Genomic DNA, 23,016 nt, shown 5'->3' with positions numbered 1-23,016 from the left:
AGGAGGGGGAAGGGATTGTAGGGGTAAGGAACCTATAGCCTTGTAGCCCATGTGGCATTCTAGGTCCTCCAGGATAACCCCTTGACTGAATGCAAACTTCACAGAACAAATCCCCTTAATAAAATTATTTGTTCCATGAAGTTTGGATTCAGTCAAAGGGCCACACTTGAGGACCTAGAGAGCCACATGTGGCCTTGAGGCCACAGGTTCCCCACCCCCAGATTAGGGTAAAGGATAGTGAGTTCCATTTTAGACATACTGAAGTCTAAGGGACATCCAGGTCGAGGTATCTGAAAGGCAGTTATAGAAGTGAGACTGGAGGCCAGCAGGGAGATTGGGGCAGGATAGGAACATTTGAGAATTGTTAGAACGGAGATGGCAATTAAATCAAGAGGAGCTATTAACAAATGAAATAGTATGGAGGGAGAATACAAAGTGTCCCAGGACAGTTGACCTCTACAGCCAGAGAGTGTAGTCTACAAAGGATCTGATAAAGGATTGTGAAGTAGTGGTCAGTTAGCTAGAAGGAGAGCTAGGGGAGGATAATGTCCAGTTATCATAGGAAACCAGGAAGAGCCAAAACAGGGAAAGGAAATTATAGACCAATATCCCTAATGAATACTGATGGAAAAATTTTAAATAAAATATTAACAAAGAGATTATAGTAATTTATCACCACCACTAGGTGGGATTTATACCAGGAATGTATGGCTGGTTAAATATTGGTAAACTATCAATGCATTTTACCATATCAATAACAAAATTAAGAAAAATCTTATCATTATCTCAACGGATGAAGAAAAAGTTTTTGAAGAAATACAGTACCCATTCTTGTTAAAAACACTAGAGAGCATAGGAACAAATGGTGTTTTCCTAAAACTAATAAGTGGTATCTATCAAAAACCATTAGCAACATTATATGTAATGGGGATTAGCTAGAAGCTTTCCCAGTAAGATGGAGGATGAGATGAGGATGAGATAAGGATGTCCACTATCACCACCATTATTTAATACTGTAACAGAAAGTGTTAGCTTTATCAATAAGAAAGGGGAAAAAAAGAAATTGGAGGAATGAGAATAGGCAATGAGGAAACAAAACTATCCCTCTTTGCAGATAATATTATGGTACACTTAGGGAACCATAGAGAATCCATTAAAAAAAAAACTACTTCAACTAATTAACAACTTTATCAAAGTTGCAGGACATAAAATAAACCCACATAAATCAACATCATTTCTATACATTACTCATAAAACCAGCAGCAAGTGAGAGAGAAATTCCATTTAAAATAACTGTAGACAACATAAAATATTTGTGAGGCTACTTGCCAAGAGAAAGCCAGGAACTATGGAAACACAGTTATAAAACACTTTTCACACAAATAAAGTCAGATCTAAATAACTGGAAAAGTATCAATTGCTCATGGGTAGGCCAAGCCAATATAATAAAAATGGCAATTCTGTCTAAACTAATTTACTTATTCAGTGCCATACCAATCAAACTGCCAAAATCATTTGGTAGAGCTAGAAAAAATAACAGCAAATTCTTCTGGAAATACTAAAGGTCAAGAATATCAAGGGAATTAATGAAAATAAATACAAAGGAAAGTGGTCTAGCAATACCAGACCCCAAACTATATTATAACATAGCAAACACCAAAACTATTTCATACTGCCTGAGAAATAGAGTGGTTGATCAATGGAATACTTTAGGTACACAAGTCACAGTAGTCAATGATGAGAGTAATCTACTATTTGATAAACCCAAAAACTCCAGCTTCTGAGATAACAGCTCAGCATTTGACAAACCTGCTGAAAAACTGGAAAATAGTGCAGTAGAAACTAGACATAGACTACTTACATGGTGTACAAAGATAAGGTCAAAACGGGTATGTGATTTAAACTTAAAGGGTGATACAATAAGTAAATTAGGAGAACATGGAATAGTTTACCTGTCATATTTAGGAGAAGGGAGGAGCTTATGGCCAAACAAGAGACAGAGAACATTATGAAATGCAAAATGGAAAGTTTTGATTGCAATAAATTATGAAGTTTTTTGCATAAACAAAGCCAATGCAACCAAGATTAGGAGGAATGCAGAAAGCTGGGAAGCAATTTTTAACCAGTATTCCTGATAAAGGCCCCATTTCTAAATGTGTGGAGAATGGAGTCAAATTTATAAGTATATGACTTATTGCCCAATTGACAAATGGTCAAAGGTTAAGAATAGGCAGTTTTCATGTAACAAAATTAAAATTATCTATAGTCACATAAAAATACTCTAAAACACTACTGATGAGAGAAATTCAAACAACTCTGAGTTTGTCAAATTGGTCAATATGCCAGAAAAGGGAGATGATAAATGCTGGAGAAGATGTGGGAAAGTTGGAAGATTAATGCATTGTTGGTGGAGTAGTGAACTGATCCAACCATTCTGCAGAGCAATTTAGAATTATGCCTAAAGGACCATCATGCTTGGCAGACCATTTGATCCAGCAATATCACTACTAGGTATGTATCTGTGTTGGTAACCAAAAATGGGCTCCTTAGCACTTAGTCAACAAGTGCCCTTGACTAATTTGGCTTTTTCCCCTGAACTGAATGCTGTTTGTATGTTGGATTGGAGTAAGCTTGTTGGCCCCTTCACCTTGCTTCCCTTGCTTAAGCTGATGGAAAGAACCTGTGCTTTCCCGGTCAACCCCTTCACCTTGCTTAAGCAGATTGAAAGAACCTGTGCTTTCCCCGGCGTACCTTACACCCCCGCAGAAGCCGGATGGTTAAAAACAGCTTCCGTTGGAGCCAGAGGCTGCTACAGCTACAGCCACAGCCAAAGCTGAAGCAGGAGCTGCCAGTAGCAGAGCTGACCTATGGGAGGCAGCTGAACAAGGACTTGAGGCCAGTGGGTAATCTTTTTACCATAGAGGGGAAGCATGTATATGATTTTTCTGTACACCATCATGCTTCTCTGTGGCCTCCTGTTTACTCTTGTGAGGCGTACTTATTGGGCCTGGAAGCTTTTGATCAATGTATCAAAATGGGGATGCTGGTTCATGGGTTGGTTACTGTGGAGCCTAAATATATGCTTTGATTCTTCTGCCTCTTATCTTGAGAATTTCTTATATCCAGCAGTTCCAAACCTTTCAGACATATATATGATCCTCTTTGAAATTATAAACTCTGCCCTCCTAATACAGTATCCCAAAGATATCATAAAAAGGGAAGAGGACCCACATGCACAGAAATATTTATCATAGCTCTTTCTGTGGTGGCAAAGAATTGGTAATTGAGGGGATGCCTACAATTAGGGAATGGCTGAACAAGTTATGGAATACTATTGGAATACTATTGTGTTATAAGAAATGATGAGCAGTCAGATTTCAGGAAAAAAAAAAAAACCTGGAAAGACTTACACGAAATGATGCTGAGTGAAGTGAGCAGAACCAGGAGAATATCATACACAGTAACAGCAACATTGTGTGATGATCAACTTTGACACACGTAGCTCTCCACAGGATTGCAATGATCTAAGATGATTCCAAAAGACTCATGGTGGAAAATGCTGCCCACATCCCGAGAAAGAAGTATGGACTCTGAATATAGATAAAAGCATACTATTTTCACTTTTGTTTTTTTCCTTTCTCATGGTTTTCCCCTTTTGTTCTGTTTCTTCTTTCACAATATGACTAATGTGCAAATATTTTAATATGATTATGTATGCATAGACTATAACAAATTGCTTGCCATACTGGGAAGGGGTAAAGGGAGAGGAGGAAGAAAAAAAAATGAATTCAAATCTTTGTTTCCATTTTTTTCCATTTTTTCCATTTTTTCTTTTACCTCCCTAATTTGGTTTTTAAAATCCTCCTTTAGCTCTTCCAGTAATGCTTTTTGGGCTTGGGACCAGTTCACACTACCTTTTGAGGTATCATATGTGGGTATAGTGTCATTGTTTTCCTCTTCCAAATTGGTATTTTGATCATGCCTGTCTCCATTAAAACTGTTAACGGTCCTCGGTTTTTTTGTGTTCTTCATGTTGGTTAGCCTTTTCTTGGCTTTTCAATAAATTTCTACTTTTGGGGCTCAGGGCTCTCTGTCCCAGCTTTCTTATTCTGGGGATTGTGCCTCTCGTTGTTGGCTTTGTGAATTATAGCCTTCGGTTTCCTGAGGTGTGGGGGACGGGGTCTGGCTGCCCGAAATCTCCTCTTCCCCTGGGGTTATTCTCCAGCACTGTTGCTCTTCAGCAACAGTCTCAGCTCTTTGTTGTTTGAGCTGGGTGTCTGGCACTTTCCCTGGGGGAGCAAAAGTTTGTCTGGGCTCCTCGTGTTGACCCCTGCTGGCTCTGCCCCTCTGGTACTCAGGTACTCCCACTACTCGACCACTGAAGCTCCACTTCTGTCTCCTCTATTCCAGTGTTTTTTTTTTTTTTCTCCCCAAGGAATTCTCTGGGTGGGGAGGGGAGGGATTACAGCCATTTACCTGGCCATTATGTCTCCCGGAAGTTCAAGAAGCATTTCATACCTTTGGGCTGCAAACCTCAGGAGTTGGTATCTCATGGTTGGTGGCGTTGCGCTGCTTCTCTTGGCTTCCACAGACTGCCATCCTGTGTTGGGAGGCCTGGGGATCTCTGCTGGTTTCGGGCGCCCAGCTTTCTCCCAGCCTGTCTCCCATGTGGGTTTCCCGGCCAGCCACTTCCGCTTTGGTCCCGTCTGGAACAGCTGCCGAGCACTCTCCTAGCCCACAGATTCGTTCCTTCGGCCTTTCAGACTCTCCTGACTGGGAAATTTGCCCCACTTAGACTTCTTGTGGTTTCTCATTCTCTCAAATCTGCTCAAATTCACTTTTTCATAGGAATCTGAGAGAACTTGTGAGAGACCTCCGGTGAGATGCTGTTTTCCTGTGGCAATCTTGGCTCCACCCCTCCACTAACATTCTGAATTCAAAATCTTATAAAAGTGAATGTTTGAGACCAAAAAAAATAATTAAATGAAAAAAATTAGAAATTTGTAGAAAAAGTTTTAAAATGCCTATTATAATTAAAGTGTATTGTGCGTATTTTTTGTCCCCAGAGAGTGACTTGTTAAATATTAGGCAGCATGTCCTTGAATAAAAGTAAATACAAAGAATACACTGAAATAGAAATTAATTCTTTGAGGCAGGCAACAAGTGGGGAATTTTTAAGCATTCATTTTGTAGTGGTTTACATTTGAAAACGCCCTTCAAGTGTTCCAGCTGTTCCAAGAAACAACCAGATGAGGAGGCTGTGAGTCTCAGGGAAGGGTCTTAGCTTATAAAAAGGCAAAGAATCAGAAGATGAGATATTATACATTGAGAACATTATGTCAGTTTTGTTGACAGATAAAGAATATGAGTTAGAATGATGTGAGATCAGAATGGGAAGACTGGTTAGAGCCAAATTACAAAAGGCTGAATCCGGCCTAACTTTTTACAACTATTATATGTGATTGTCTTTTATGGACTCAACATTCTAAACAAATAATCCTGTTCACTGTTGCCCACCTAGGCAGTGCATCTCATATCTGTGTGCTTTTGCACAGAATATGACTCTCACTCTCCAACCCCTATAATGGGAGAGCGCTCTTGCTGTAAAAAAGAAGTGTGGCTTTGGAGTCAGTGCTCCTAGGTTTGAATTATATTGCTGCTACTTGGTACCTATTTGACTGAAGCAAATCACACAACCTCTCTCATCTTCCAATTTCTCATTTATCTGCAAAATTAAAAGTTTGGCTAGCTAACCAATAAAATCATATCCAGCCATAAATGTTTGGATGTTTTTTTTTTCCTTTTCCCCTCATTACTTCTGGCTCTTGGAATCCTGAATTTATGTTAGGGCTTACTTCATGTGCTATTTCCTGTAGGAATGCATTCTTGATCCCATAATGACCTTGTCTATTTTTCCTTCTTTCTCAAATAATCAAGTATCCCAGTACACCATCACTAGAAGGGCCAGTTTTGGAGTCAGACAGAACTTATGCTGGGTTTAAGTCCTACCACTGAAACATCCAGCTGCATGATTTCAGTCGTCTCTCTTAAACTCTCAGTCCCCACCCCCAAGTAACCATCCATTAATATAATTTCAGAAGAATCTAGTTTCCTGGCATTGGCAGAGTGATTTTCCTGACTAGAAAATGATCAATGGCATCATAGGCTCAATACTTCAACTCTCAGACATAAAATGTACAAATGATTAAAGGATATGTCACTATCCCTACACCATTCCTAGAATGTAATCTAATTGAGGGGGGTAGCTACATGGAACTGTGGATAGAATGCTGGTCATGGAGACAGGAAGACTCATCTTCATGGGTTCAAATCCAATCTCAGTCACTTATTACCTATGTGATCCTGTGCAGACCACCCAACCCTGTTTGACTCAGTTCTCCATCTATAAAATGACCTGGAGAAGAAAATGTCAAACCACTCCACTATTCTTCCCAAGAAAACCTCAAATGGGGTCATGAAGAGCTGGATAAAATTGTAAAATGACTGAACGGGGGCAGAGCCAAGATGGCGGCCAGAAAGCAGGGACTTACGTAAGCTCCCCCTCCCAGGTTCCTCCAAAAACCTATAAAAATGGCTCTGAACAAATTCTAGAATTGCAGAATCCACAAAATAGCAGAGAGAAACATGGCTCCATCCCAGGATAGCCAGGATGGTCTCTGGGTGAGATCTATCGCACACAGAGCTGGGTGCAAAGGGGAGCAGAGCCAAGCATGGGTGGTGGCAGGACCAACCAGACCAGGAGACTGGCAGAACAGGCCCTACCATGCTAAATCAGTGAATTGTGGCAGTTACCAGACATCTAAACCCACAAACACCAAAGAAAACAGAGAAGGTTAGTGGGAAAACCTTCAGGGAGTGAAAGGAGTTCCCAGTTCAGCCACCTGCCCCAGAGGCAGCAGGGGTAGGGCAGCTACAGAACTAGAGCTGCAGTTGCTTCCAGCCCCAGACCCACGTGGTGGGAGGAATTAAGTGGCAGATCATAGCAGGAGTGCAGAGCCTACTTAAGATCTGAGTCAGTTCCAAGTTGGTGGTTCTTGGGGAAGGAGGAGTGCTGGTGTGGCAGAGCTGGCTGTATAAAAATAGCTCCAAAAACAACAGCACAGCCCCTCAAGCTTGGAACAAAGTAATCTTTACTCTACAGGCACTCATACCCTGATGAAAAACTCAAGGGTGAAGTAAGTTGGCTAGGAACATGGCCAGGCAGTGAAAACAGACTCAGATTCAGTCTCAGACTTTGGAATCTTTCTTTGGTGACAAAGAAGACCAAAACATACAGCCTAAAGAAGAGGCAAAGAGCTTACATCAAAAGCCTCCAAGAAAAACATGAACTGGTCTCAGGCCATGGAAGAGCTCAAAAAGGATTTGGAAAAGCAAATTAGACAACTAGAGGAAAAAGAAGAGAAATGAGAAAGATGCGAGAAAACCATGAAAAACAAGTCAATGACTTGCTAAAGGAGACCCAAAAAAAATACTGAAAAAAATACTGAAGAAAACAACACCTTAAAAAATAGACTAACTCAAATGGCAAAAGAGCTCTGAAAAGCTAATGAGGAAAAGAATGCCTTGAAAGGCAGAATTACCTAAATGGAAAAGGAGGTCCAAAAGACCAATGAAGAAAATACTACTTTAAAAATTAGATTGGAGCAAGTGGAAGCTAGTGACTTGATGAGAAATCAAGATATTGTAAAACAGAACCAAAGGAATGAAAAAATAGAAGACAATGTGAAATATCTCATTGGAATAACCACTGATCTGGAAAATAGATCCAGGAGAGATAATTAAAAATTATTGGACTACCTAAAAGCCATGATATAAAAAGAGCCTGGATATCATCTTTCAAGAAATTATCAAGGAGAACTGCCCTGATATTCTGGAGCCAGTGGGTAAAATACAAATTAAAAGAATCCACAGATCACTTCCTCAAATAGATCCCAAAAAGAAAACTCCTAGGAATATTGTCACCAAATTCCAGAGGTCCGAGATCAAGGAGAAAATACTGCAAGTAGCCAGAAAGAAACAATTTGAGTATTGTGGAAACACAATCAGAATAACACAAGATATAGCAGCTTTTACCTTAAGAGATTGAAGGGCATGGAATATGATATTCCAGAGGTCAATGGAGCTATGATTAAAACCGAGAATCACCTACCCAGCAAAACTGAGCATCATGCTCCAAGGCAAAATATGGATTTTCAATAAAATAGAGGACTGTCAAGCTTTCTCAGTGAAAAGACCAGAGCTGAATAGAAAACTTGACTTTCAAACACAAGAATCAAGAGAAGTATGAAAAGGCAAACAAGAAAGAGAAATCATAAGGGACTTAATAACGTTGAAATGTTGTGTTTACATTCCTACTTGGAAAGATGATGTGTATGATTCATGAGACATCAGTATTAGAGTAGCTGAAAGGAATATCCATATGTGTGTGTGTGTGTGTGTGTGTGTACATATGTAGGGGTGTGTGTGTGTATATAGATAGATAGATAGATAGATAGATATAGATATAGACAGAGGGCACAGGGTGAGTTGATTATGAAGGGATGATATCTAAAAAAAGTAAAATCAAATTAAGGGATAAGAGAGGAATATATTGAGAGAGGGAGAAAGGGAGAGATAGAATGGGGTAAATTATCTCGCATAAAAGTAGCAAGAAAAAGTGGTTCTGTAGGAAGGGAAGAGGGGGCAGCTGAGGAGGAATGAATAAATCTTGCTTTCATCGGATTTGACTTGAGGAGGGAATACCATACACACTCAATTGGCTATCTTACCCCACAGGAAAGAAGGAGGAAGAAGATAAAAAAGGGGGGACGATAGAAGGGAGGGCAGATGGGGGAGGAGGTAATCAAAAACAAATGCTTTTGAAAAGGGACAGGGTCAAGGGAGAAAATTCAATAAAGGGGGATAGGTTAGGAAGGAGCAATGCATAGTTAGTCTTTCATAACATGAGTATTGTGGAAGGGTTTTACATAATGATACATATGTGGCCTATGTTGAATTGCTTGCCTTCTTAGGGAGGGTGGGTGGGGAAGGAAGAGGAGACAGAATTTGGAACTCAAAGTTTTAAAAACTGATGTTCAAAAACAACAAAAAAAAGTTTTGCATGCAACTAGGAAATAAGATACACCAGCAATGGGGCATAGAAATTTATCTTGCCCTCCAAGAAAGGAAGGGAAAAGGGGATGGGAAGGGAGTGGGATTACAGAAGGGAGGGCTGACTGGGGAATGGGGCAACTCAAATATACACCATCTTGGAGTGGGTGGGAGGGTAGAAATGGGGAGAAAATTCCTAATTCAAACTCTTGTGAGAATCAATGCTAAAAACTAACTATATTAAATAAATAATTCGTTTTAAAAAATGAAAAAAAAAAACAATAGTCTATGAGCAATCAAAAAAAAAGAAAGAAATGACTGAACAGCAACAAATCTATTTGAAGTCAGTAATCCCCACCCCTCCCCGATTATTTGTTCGTATTTTTCTTTGTTTCTCAAACACCTATCATAGTATGTAACTAATAATAAGGTCTTAATAATTCTCATTGTTTTTGACTTAGCAAAAGATGATTCAGTGATTTATTTATGAATTTTGAATATAAGAATTAGGCTTTTAAACAGAGCAGGAATTCAATAGACAAGAAAGACATTCAGACAAAAGGAACTGTGAATAAACTAAAAAGATGGTGAAGTATGGTTTATATTTGGAGGATGGAGATTAGTACAGTTAGACTGGAGGGTAGAGTCCATCGGAATTCATGATAGTGAGATAGGAATGGAAAATTAGTGGAGGTATGTAATAGTAATTAAGGTGGAACTTTTTGCTGTCCTCCTCTTAAGTGCCTTTAACGATTCTGGCCTTTGAATGGGGCAGATAAAGTGGGATCTTTTTGTCTTGGTTATTTCTCAGCACAGAGACAATTGCGGGGTTGTTGATTTGTATATGATGTGGTACTGGGGATGGGGAACTATCCCATACCAAGACTGGGTGAGGTCAGAGCCCCCAGGGCTCTGAACAGGATATAATTGAGGAGAGCTTGGCTTTTGACTTTTGGAGAACACTCATGGAAGGAGTGTTGAGACTCTGGGCAAGCTGCAAACTGCCCCCCAGCTTTGCAGCCCAGAAGTTGGCACTGGTAACTATGTACTGTGATTTGAGTCAGACAAGGTCTGTTTGTTGATGTTTGTATTTGCCTTGAAGTTCAAGGGGCTGATCTTTTCTCCTCCAAGCTGCGAATGATATTTCTATGTTTGATTAAACTAAGATTTTTAACCCCTTAATGTTGCTTTCCTTGGTAAAGCAGATCAAAGCACCTGTGTTGGCAGGTTTCTGGGTGCTGGTTGTTGGTGGATCTTACACCCCCCACGGCACCTGCTAGCAAGATTGTTACAACAAGGTGTTAGATTGTGAATGGCCTTGAATGCCAACACAAGTAGATATTTAGCAGACATCAAATGACCAATGATTTCCTTCTGATTGTGGGATTTAGTAAACACAAAGAAGATTATTTTAGCAGTAGAATAAACCATGATGTTTAGCATTTTTATAAGCCTATCCCCCTAGTTTATTGTGCTTACCTCCACAACTCCACAAAGTAGAATGCAAACTTCTTGAAAGCAGGAACTATTCATTTGTTTGATAGCCAATTAACTTGTTTTACTCTTTGTGTCCCCAGTATATAGGATGGTTCTTTTGGTATTTAAAAAACGGCTCTCATATTTTCCTTGATCCTTCTTTTTTCCAGGCTACTTATTCCCAACTCATTAAATTAATACTGTAGATTTGAAGCTTTCATTATTCTGTTTATTATCTTCTAGATGTTTTCTATGTTATCCATATTCTTATGTGATGGTTGCTAGAACTGAGCACAACACTCAAAATGTGGTCCAACCAGGACAAAGTAGAAAGGGAATATCATCACTACCTTATTCTTGGAAGGGTTAACCTGGCGAACTTCTTCTAAAACAAAATTAGATAGGATGTACATTCATTTCTCTGAACCTGGGGGACACCCATGCATCATGCATGGGAATTCATTTGGAAAGGAGCTCCCTTTGGGCTTAGACTGCATGGTTTATAAACTCTTTCAACAGGGGCTGATATTACTCCATCATCATTTCACCCCTAGACAGGGAAACTAGCTCTGTACCAGACCTCTACCAGACTACACCCAGTCTTGGACCATCTAGACAAAAGAATCTGTCTCCATGCAAGCTAGAATAGAACACCATGGGCTGCCCCACTTTATATTGAATTGCTTGCAAGGTTGCCTGGGGTTGGACTGGGATAGGAAGGTCAATGTAACCTTGTTATCAGTAATATTAGTTCTCTGAAGAAAACCTATACTTAAAGTCAGAACTTTGGAAGAAAAGGAGAGGCAGCTCTGAATTTCCCCAAAGATATTTGCTATTAGTAATCATTTTTCACAGAAGTTAAGACTTTCCTAATATATGGCTTTCATATTTGTTGGTTTGTTTCTTTTTTAGCAACATGTCCTGCCTCTATGGAAGACTGTATTTGAATGTATGTGCTTGTGTATGTAAGCAATGATGTTTCATGACTTGATATAACCAGATGATGGAAAGTCAATTGGTTAACATCTATGGCAGGGTGCAGAGCCCTGGATTGGATAAAGCTTGTTCATATAATTAATCCCTTGCTAGGTATTCCAGAGACAATGTCTCTGAAACCAAGTGCATTGAAATAAGCAAAACCAATGGAATTCCTAAATAAATAATTAAAAGATTAATGCATAAATGAATGATCAGAACTTCATACTATAGAATGTCCAGACTATGAAGTTATAAAAACCACCTTGGTGGAAAGGATGAGAAGTGCATTCAGTGATATAGAGATGATAAAGTAAAGAATATATGTGTGACAATGATAATGATGATAGAGCTGATGATGATGATGGTGATGATAATGATGAAGATGATTATTATGCATATCATAAATGTGGACATGCATATTGGGGATCCTTGAAGAGTTCGGCCTCTGTTTCCTTTGATCAATTCAGTGTCTTTGATTGAGTCTTACTAGGTGCTAAGCCCCAGGCCCAATCCTCTATCTATTAGGTACTAAGCCTATGTGGGTGGGGCCAATGAAGGAAGGTGCTAACACCAGAGCCAATCAAAGGAGCCTAAGTTCTGGTCATTCAGATGATGTTTTATGACATATGAAACTGTATAAAAAGAGAAGACAGAGCTATTTGCTTGGGGCTCTTACTCTTGGTTGGGTGCTGATGTGGAGACTCCGGGCAGCTGTAGTTAAGAGCCCTCCAGCTTGCCCAGATGTTCAGACTTGGTTAAACTCTGGTAACTATGAATTAGAATTTGAATCAGACAAGGTCTATCCATTGATATTTGTAATTTGTTTGTATTTGCCCTGAAGTTCAGGGTGCTGGCTTTTTCCCCTAAACTAAGTGAATGATATTTGTGTGCTGGTTTAAAGTAAGCTTGTTAACCCATTAACGTTGCTTTCCTTAGTAAAGCAGATCAAAAGGACCTGGGATTACAGCATTCTGTGAGCTGGTTGTCATTGGTTTTATACCCCCACAGAATCTGCTAGCGGAATTGTTGAAACAACATGCCAGTTGGGATTCTAAAGATAAGGTTCCAGTGGGGAATGAAAATCAATTCATTCAGAAGTTTTTTCTCCCTTTCCCTTGCAACCACCCCTGTAATTCTGAGGAATATTGCCAACTATCATGATTCATTCATTCTGAATCTTATGAGGATATCTATGAGTTTCTCAGTACAAAATTATATTGGCTTTTTCTCTTATGTTTCTCAAAGTTCAGTCTTTGGCATGTAACTCACACAATTTTGAACTGAGCAGATGACCTGACCTTCATATCTTCCAATCAGCCATATTTTGTACTGCTCATCATCCAGAAACTGAGTAGGAATTGGTCATCTGTGCCCTTTTACTGACTTTTGGAAGCAGATTTACGGAACACTAAGCTACATGCCACTGATATGTGGCCTTTGCTACAATATCCTATTTTTATAATCCCATGCTCAATTTACTGTGGATTTCCAGAGGAGGAAAATGATCCTTGGCCAGTTGATGTACATTCTCCCCAATATATAGAAAAATTCCTCAAGGACTGGTACTTGGCCTTTTCCATTATGCCAATTGCATGCCCTTTTTAAAATCTGGTTTCTAAATTTGTTTTATGATAATATAGCTATGCCAGTGGTGTTCCCATTTTGTGCTTTTATGATAAAGGTCGCTCATTTCCTCTAAGGAGCCCTTAAGGTTTGAAGTATACCTGTGAAGCTTTGAAAATCCTTCAGCCAATAAAAGCAAAAATAACCCCTTTAATAAAATAACTCCAACTTTAAAAAAAGTATTTGAAAACTTCAAGAAACTCTTTGCTTTGTTGATCAAATAGAGTGACAGAGACTTCTCCTTTGTCTTTTAGTTAAGAATCTACATATACAATATATAACACACATGCATATCTACACAATTTATGTATGTATGTATATATATACATATATATATACATATAATACCCATATATACACATAAATATGTACGCATATATAAATGCACACGTATGCCCAATTTGGTCACTTTGGTATATTAATAAAAGTTTATGATATGCTTTAAGCTTAGCATGTAGATCTTGAAAGAAAATGATAGCCAACAAACTTTCCAATGGGCATGTCATTAGCCACTTTTAGTGATTAAATAAACTTGTTAGAGAGAATTTACTACGGAATAATTAATAGTTTATTAATCTTAGATTAAGGAAAATTTGAGTTCAAATCCTACTTCAGCCACATATTAGCTATTTGACATTGGATAAATTACTTTACACACATGTTTTAACTTCATAAACAAAAATAAATAGAGGAGTTGTTAATAGTAAAGGGAGTTATTGTAATGGGAATCTATTACATCAATGAATTCATAGGCTTTTCCTCAATCCTTGCAAACAAACAAAAACATGAAACATACGTACATACACACATCTATGTATTTGCACACACATACATATATACATACATATGCATGTATATATATACACACATGTGTGTGACTATATTAAGGTCTTCTATATGAAAATTATTTTAAGAAACACAAATTCATCAAGTGAAAATAAAGCAAAAAAAAATTTTGGTTCATTCATTTGAAAGAAAAAAAGTTATTATTTTAGTTTGCTTGTCAAACTTGTGCTCTCTCTTTTTCTTACCACTTTTATTTAATCCATGACCTCTTTAGCTGGGGATGACCTACTGTGCAATTAAAAAGACAGCTTGATTTGAAGTCTGGTTTTGGATCATTACTAATACATGTGTGATCTTAGGAAAGTCACTCGACATCCCTGGGTCTCATTTTCTTTATTTTTAAAATCATAATTTTAGACTGAACATTGAACCTGAAAAAAAGAAAAAGAAAATGAGTTTAAATCATACTTCTCCTGTTACTCCTTGTGTGACTGTGGATCACTAAGTCTGCTTTGGTCTCTGTTGGGGTTGGACTAGCTGGCCAAAGAGGTCCCTTCTCAATCTAGAGGCAGGATACTGTAATCCTAAGATTATATGGAAAATAAGGTTCCCTCCAACTCTCAATTTAGGAATCATTTAATTGATACGAATACAAATTGAATGAGTCTCATTTTAATATGGTGTCTTGATTTCTTCTGGTGTATGGTAAAATTGCAAAGGTCTCAGAATTAACCTTATATGATCTCTGAGTAAATGGCTTGTGAAAGAAGCAAGACTGATCATATAATAATATAATGCCAAACATTACAGCACTAGTATTAATAATGCCATACTTTTAGATAATATTTATGCCAATATGCTTGATGTCTTTGTGTGACCTGGAATGCAAGTGTTCCTGGGTCCAAAATGGCTATATTAGGAAAATGAAAGCACTGGCATGTTTTTCCAGAGTGGAAACAGAACAGATATTGATTGTGTGCCTGTTGTCCAAGCACTAGACTAGTTGATGTTAGAGAAGCTGTCCCTTTTGTTGCAGAGTGACAAGATATTCAGCAGTGACATCCCTCAAGGTTCATATATTCTCCTCTATAGGGAATCCCAATCTACATTGGTATACTTTGGGTCATATTAACGAAATTATGGCTCCTTGATTTCTTGAAGTAATTAGGTCTCTAATTAGCTCTGTGAGATAGGTTCTTAAAGGTGTAGAAGGGCTCACAGAAATCATCAAATCCAGCTCTCTCATTTAACAGATAATGAAATCAATTTTACAGATAATGAGAAGTCAAGGAGCTTGAACAATACTGCAAATCTGGGATTAGAAAAGGTTTCCTAACTCTAACTCTTGGCTGTACATTTACTTGTGTCAGGAGATATTTCATCAGCCTATGAGATCTAAACTTTCAAGGCTTTTTAGCACATTGTTCACGTGCAGGTATATATTGCTTATAAAAAAAATGACTTTTAACAAGTGAGTAAAGCAGGCCTCTCAGCCCCTGCATTGGCTTACAATTTGGTGGTGGTAAAAGGCAATTTATATATTTGAAATTGACAACAACTCAGTTAAAATATGGTAGATACTAAAATGGCCTTTGTTACAAGTATTACAATTTTATGATATGGCCTTAAAAATAAAATCAACGGGCCATTCTTGGTTTCTATTTTATCTATTGAAAAAATCCATTGAACTGTGCCACTTCCTTGCCCAGGAATTTTCAGTCTAGTATCTTTCATCTCTAATTGTTGTTGAGGCGTTTCAGGCATGTCTGTCTGTTCCTTACCCCATTGGATTTCTTTTTGGTAAAGATACTGGCATGGTTTGCCATTTCCTTCTCCAGATCATTTTACAGATGAGAAACTGAGGCAAATGGGGTTAAATGACTTGGCCAGGCTCACACAGCTAGTAAGTGTCTGAGACAAGATTTTAAATGAGGAAGATGAGTCTTCCCGACATCTTTTCGCTGAACTTCTTCTCTAATATTTATTTTGTATGTAATTATATGTTCACATGGTATTCCAACCAATGTAATCATTAATTTGAATGTAAGCTCCCTGAAGGAAGGAGCTATGTTGATTTTGCATATTTTTTGCAAACTTTTCTATTTGCATAATTAAATAATTTCTTCTTTTTATTGATTACATTTTTGAACACAGCACTGTGCCTGGCACAAAAAATGCTTTTAACTCATTGATTGATCAAGGGACTATTTCTTTTTTTCCATTGTCCTCATAGTTTAACCTGCTTCCTGGCATAAAGTATGAACTCAATAAATGCTTATTTTTCGGAAGATTTATTATTTGAATGCTGGCAACACACCTGTGTATAGGGTAGTTAACATTCACGAAGCACTTGACTCACAAAAATATGAGGTACATTGTATACATACTCTGATTGCCATGGATTATTTGTGCCTAGTACTTAAAAAGTGCTTGTGTGCTGATTTGTTTGTACAGGTGATGAATCTGAAGCACAGAGACATGAGATGACTTCTCCAAGGCTACACAGCTAATAATGATGGTATTAGCACTATTCATTTTATAAGATCTCCAAATTTTACAGCTAAATTTTATTGCAATGCCCTGTAATACAAAACATATTTAAAATATACCCCAAATAAAAGAGTGGAAAGTGGTATTTACATATAAGTAATATAATTTGAATACCAAAAGCATGATCAGATTTATGCATATTTATCTACATGCTTTAGCTTACTGTGAGCCTAGGCTCCATGGCAAGTCGAATTCATAGAATGTTGAAAGCCACTGAAAGGATTTTCTACCGACTTTGAAGTATCCCCACCATCATCCTAGAAAAATATCTTTGATTTCCACATTTTATTTTCTTTTGGTATGAAAGTCAAGAGGCTATATTGAAAGAGTCATAGTGATGGTGATCAAACCTGCCCTTACTATACGCTTATAGTTCACAAAGCACTTTACCCATAAAACCTCTATGACGTAGGTAGTACAATATTTCTCTTGGTTTTATAAATGATGAAGTGGAAATATTTGAGAGTTGAGCTGCCTTGCCCTGAGACTTGAATTCAGGGCATCTGTCATTGATTCTGCTCCTTTGTTTCCGAGATATCACCGCACACATGACCTCTATATTGTGTAGTTATAAAGTTAATTCATGTCACTTTTTAGAATCTTCATGAAATAAGGCACAAGGCAAGTAAGTAGAGCAGTGCTATGACAGTAGAGTTCCAGGGACCCATGAAAGGATCAAAGACTTTGGAAGTTGTGATGAGAGGTGAAGAAAGAGGAACAATTTGAGGGGGGTAAGGAGAGAATTAAAACACTGAAAAGTCATATACTAAATAAATTCAATCTATGTCAGATTGTCTTCTAATTTCAATCATAACGGGACAACTTAAAATGGTACTAGAATACTGTGTATTTCAAGCAAAATGCTTCCTTTTTTGTCTAATAGTAATGATGATGATGATGATGATGAGGATGAGGATGATGATGATGATGAGGATGATGAGGATGATGATGGCAGTGCTGACGGTGGTGGTGGTCGTGGTGATTGTGATGATTGGCAGTGTGTCATGTCAGATAGAAGATGAGCCTTGGAATGAGGAAAATGGAAGTTCATCTCCTTTCTCTAATACATACTAGTTGTATGTCAATAAGCAAGTCAGTAAGTGTATAAGTAATGGCCAAGTTGTCAATCTGCATTGCTAAGGAGAAATCAAAAGAAAATGGAAGGTCCCCACCTTTATGAAATGCCAGGTGTCTCTTACTAACTCTAGGTGAATTAACCTAATTGGCCTCAAGTCTCTCCCCTCATCTATCGATCCTCTACACATTTGCACAAATGATTCTCCCTAGGAAAAAGTCTTGCATGTCACTGTGCCTCACAATAAATTTCTGCAGCTCCAACGTGTCTCAAAGATAAAGCAAAAAAAATCTATATTTGGCTTTTATGGTTCCTCTCAGCCTAGCTCTGCCTTACCTTTCTACATGTACTACATATAATTCCTTTAAATACTATGTGCTACACATGAACTGGTTTTCTTGCTGCTCCTCATATGTGGCATTTCCCCTCTCCACATTTTCACACTCACTAATTTCCCTGCCTCCAAAGTGATCCCATCTCATTTCTGCCTCTTAAAATTACTTTTTTGCTCCAAATTTGACACAGGTGCCATGTTTTACATGAAACCTTCTTGATCCTCCCAGCTATTTGTGCTTGAATCCCTCCAAATTGACTTTGTATTTCTTCTGCATTCATTTCCAATATACTTATTTATTCGATGAGGCTCTCTGAGTAAAAGATAACCACTCAGAAATCAAGAATTCTTTTAGTTTTGGTTTTATATCACCATGCCTAGCACAATGCTTGACACATTACATGCTGTTGCTTATTTACTTGGCAATTAAGGTACCTCTGTCCAATCTAACCTTTGTTCCCTGTACGATTTGTCCCCAATTGCCTATAGTTTCAACTATATTATCTTTTCCATATTTTTTATGTTTTTTTCAAAATTATGTATTTTTTCAAATTACTTTAGTATGTGTAGTTTTATATTGGATTCATAATATGATAAAGCTGTGGATAGTTTTATTGATTATTTAAATTCCTCAACTTTCAATCACTATATCCCCTGTACTGTGCATTAGCTGCCCAACCAAATCTTAAAACAATCCTCTCTCTTTCTATCCCTCTCTACATTTTCTCTCCTCCCCTCCCTTCCTTATTTCCTTGCTTCTTTCTTTTCTTTTCTTCTCTTCTCTTTTCTCTTCTTTTCTTTTTCTCTCTCTCTCTCTTTTGATTCTTCCTTCCTTCCTCCCTTCTTCCCCCTCCTTCTATTTTCACTCCCACCATCTATTCTTCTCTCTTTTACTTCTTTTCAACCCATCTTTTTCCCTTTTCATTTTTGCCTGCTAATCTGTATTCTCATCTTGAGAATTCAGGGAACATATAATAATTACATTTAAACTTACTCTATTTATGGGAAGTGGTTCATGATCCCTGTTGTGTACTGAGGATCCAGGAGTTGAATTACACCCCCACCCATGATCTCAAGTTCATCTTATTTTGGCAGGACAGGGTTATTACAAGGACATTGCTGATAAGTATCTTGGGTTTAAGTCAATGCCTCAACAAACAGCTCTCTGGAGTAAGTATTTACTCTGGGCATGTTACCCAGGAGCTCATCATTGTCCCCATTCATCTTATTTATAACCAACTGCTAAAATGTCAAGTTGATCTGGTAGTTCTAAGTCATTCTAAGATAAGTAAGTGAAAATTAGAGAGCTGTGAGCATTCGGTTTGCTAGGAGATGAATACGCTATCAATCCATGCTTGGAGAAATTGGGGCACTTATTACTGTCCTTGAAGTGAGAATAATGTTGGTCTTTATGGCTGCTTAAACCTAGGATTTGTGATTCAGGAAATGTGTAGATCCACGTAGAAACAGCCAAGGCTGACTAATCAGCACCATGGTCAGGAAATGTAGTCCCTATGGAGTTCTGATATAGCAATGTTGTGAAAGGTTCTCACACTCTTTAGCTTGAACCACTCAAATTGCCTATTTTTTTCCCCTGCCTTCATTCTTTCTCTTCTCCAATACATATATTATGTACTTGATAAACTTATATTCCTGAAACCCAGAACTGAGATCATAAGCCCTAATCTCTTCCAAAAATAATATTAATACCTTCCATTTAGGCTTTAGGATAAAATGTAAAACACTCAGCCTGACATTTAAGGCATCCACAATATGACTTCTACATAGTTTCCAGATTGTTACATATGTCTTCTCTCTAAATGTTCTCTGTTTAAATCAAATGGCTATACTAGTGGCTCCCAGTAAAGATGTTTTATCTCCCACCTCCTTGGTTTCACAAAAGTGGTCCCACTTGTTTGACTGGCCTTCATTCTTAGCCTCCACCTTCTTCATATGTGAGTTGTCACCTCCTAGAAAAGACCTTTCTTGATCCCCCTATCCCAAATAATGAATTCTGTAGTTTTCTTGAAATTATTTCAGAGTGTTTCACGTATTATTTGTTGACTTATTAGGGTTCCTACTTGTTCTCGTTCAGGAGAATGTCTGCTATTTAAAAGGAGATGGTTAAGGAGGAAGGGAGTAATAATGATTTTATTCTTTTTTTTAATGGACAGTACACAGTATGGTACTTTGAACATAATGAGCCCTTGTTGCATAGTTGTTGATGTAAATGAAATCAACTAATGTGAATTGCAATACAAAATGAAATTCTTTATGGAAATTGAAAACTCATAAAAGTTTGAATGATTCTGAAATATTTAATCTTAGTCAGAACAATCTATCAATTCAAGCTTTCACAAATACGACACATATATGTCCAAGTAAAATTCTTTTTAAAAATTTTCTCCAAGAGTAATGATAATATTAGTTAACATTTATATGTGTCAGGAACAGTGCTAAGCCCTTTCAAATTATTATCTTATTTGATTCTAACGACAACCCTGGAAGGTATGTTTTATTATTATACCATTTGACAGATAAGGAAATGGAGAAAAACAGAGGTTAAGTAACTTGCCCAGAGTCACACATCTATGTAGTTACCATATGAGGCTCAATTTGAACTAAGGTCTTCCTGCTTCTAGGCCTAGCGCAACAACTGGGCTGTGTTTGCTAAATGACTTATGCTAATGACAAGGCAAATATTTAGCACATGCCATTTCTATAAAGCCTATATTTCTTTTTATGTGGAAATTTAAAAAAAAAGAAAAGAAGAAGTTAAGGAAGAGAAGAAGGAGAAGGAGAAGAGGGAGGAGAAGGAGGAGTAGAAGGAGAAAGAAGAGGAGGAAGAAGAAAAAGAAGAGGAGGAAGAAGAAAAAGAAGGGGGAGGAGGAGGAGAGAAGAAAAAGAAGAAGAAAAAAGATCAAAAGGAGGAGGAGGAGGAAGAAGAAGAAAGAGAAGGGAGAGGAGGAGAAGGAGAGAAGAAGAAAGAAGAAGAAGAAGAACAAGAACAAGAAGAAGAAGAACAAGAAGAACAAGAAGAACAAGAAGAACAAGAAGAACAAGAAGAAGAAGAAGAAGAAGAAGGAAGAAGAAAATGAAGAAGAAGAAGAAGAAGAAGGAGAAAGAAGAAGAAGAAAACGAAGAAGAACAAGAACAAAAACAAGAAGAATAAAGAAGAAGAACAAGAAGAAGAAGAAGAAGAACAAGAAGAAGAAGAAGAAGGAAGAAGAAGAAGAAGAAAACAAAGAAGAAGAATAAGAAGGAAGAAGAACAACAAGAAGAAAGAAGAACAAGAAGAAGAAAGAACAAGAAGAAGAAGAAGAAGAAGAAGAAGAGAATTTTAAAACAATCAGTGCCTGAATACTTGATTGATATATTGTTGAAATTATCTATTCAAACAGATGTTTCACTGTGTGAATGTGGAGAGGTTTTGTAATGATACACCCAGTTGGGTGGGGGTGGGGGGGACTGTAATGAAGCTTCTGAAAAAAAATAGATTCTAGAAGCAAAAAGGGGTAAAGTGATTTTCTCAGTGTCAAATAGCTAGCGTTAGAGGCAGAATGTGAACCCAGCTCTTCCTGACTCCAAATGGAGTATTCCATCTATTAATGTTTTGATTTCAGGTTAAATGAATATGCAAATCATTTTAGAATAGCTGAGAATCTTTCCTAAGACCATTCTACATTGAAGAATGAATATGCATGTATACACATATTTTTATAAAATGATTTAAATAAGATGATTAAAAGAGATAGGATCTCATTATCAAAGATTCTGAAACTAAAGGAAAATATAGAAGCTATCTTGTCCAAATATTTTATTTTACACATGAAGAAACTAAGCTTAGAGTTTTGAATATTTGCCAAACTGCACACAGGTAGTACGAATTAGAGGATGTACTTTAACCCAGGAATTAATCAAATTCCTAGTCTATGTATTATGCCGTTTGTGCCACCAGCACCCCACCTTTCAAAGTTAGTAGTTTCAGTAAGGCTACTGGGAGAGATGAATGGATGAGAGAGACACATAATATGATAGACTCATAGTTGATTAATATAAATATGGAAATATCTGTATAGTCATATGACTATATCTAAAGATATAGATGTATTATATATACAACATAATCACATGTGTATTTAACTTAAATACAGTAAAATCTTGCTTAAAATAATTGTAAAATCAGAAACTGTTAAAACCGAAGGGTCTAGAGATCATTTTATACAGTATTCACCATTTGTAGATAAGAAACTGAGATCTAGTAAGATTAAGTAACTTGGCTACCATTGCACAATTACCAAGAAAGAAATCTGCAACAAAAAACAGAGGAAATGTGTTTCTCATGATTGAATTCAGAGAAAATAACCATATCTCAGGAGATAATAAACATTTATTAAGCACTTGCAATGTAACACACATCATCCTAAGGACTAGGGATACAAACCCAAACCAGAAGGACAGCCAGCCCCAGACGTCTAGGATTTATAAAGTGTTGGTGAAAGGAACACACAAAAGAAGGGGGAAGGTACCATGCAGGGGTTACAGTGGTAAAATGGTGGTGGTGAAAGAAGTCCAAATCAAGTACAACTATTGAAGGCAAAGAAGTCCAAACTGAGGGTGGTGTGGTGGGAAAGGAGGAGTTATTTGAGGAGATGTGACTCCACCTGACCTTCCTTAAATGGACATTGAGGCTCTGCCCTGCCACATGCATTTCAGGATGCTCTGCAGTTGCCATTTTGGACTGAGTCGGCCTGAACCCCCAGCTCGAGGTTGGTGAGGCCTTCAGAGGCGGCGTCATGGTAGCAGTGCTGGCCATGGTGGCAGAGCCTCGAGGTGCCCCGAACACCTGGAGCCCAGTGGAAGCCCGGATCCAGGCCCCGAGGCCAAGGCCAAAGCCAAGGTGCAGCATCTAAGAGTCAGTAAGTTTGGCAGGGTGATCAACAGAAGCAGTGGATGTGGTACCTTAGATGGATTGGTTTAAGGAGTGAATACTCTCACAAAATCACCCAAATGTTCCTTTGCAGGACAGGATTTCTTTTTTGAAACAAGAAATTTCTCCAGAAGTCACAGAATGCTAACTCTC

Source organism: Trichosurus vulpecula, chromosome 3, assembly GCF_011100635.1.
Source record: "Trichosurus vulpecula isolate mTriVul1 chromosome 3, mTriVul1.pri, whole genome shotgun sequence".
NCBI classification, from domain to species: domain Eukaryota; kingdom Metazoa; phylum Chordata; class Mammalia; order Diprotodontia; family Phalangeridae; genus Trichosurus; species Trichosurus vulpecula.
Note: the sequence above shows the minus strand (reverse complement) of the source record.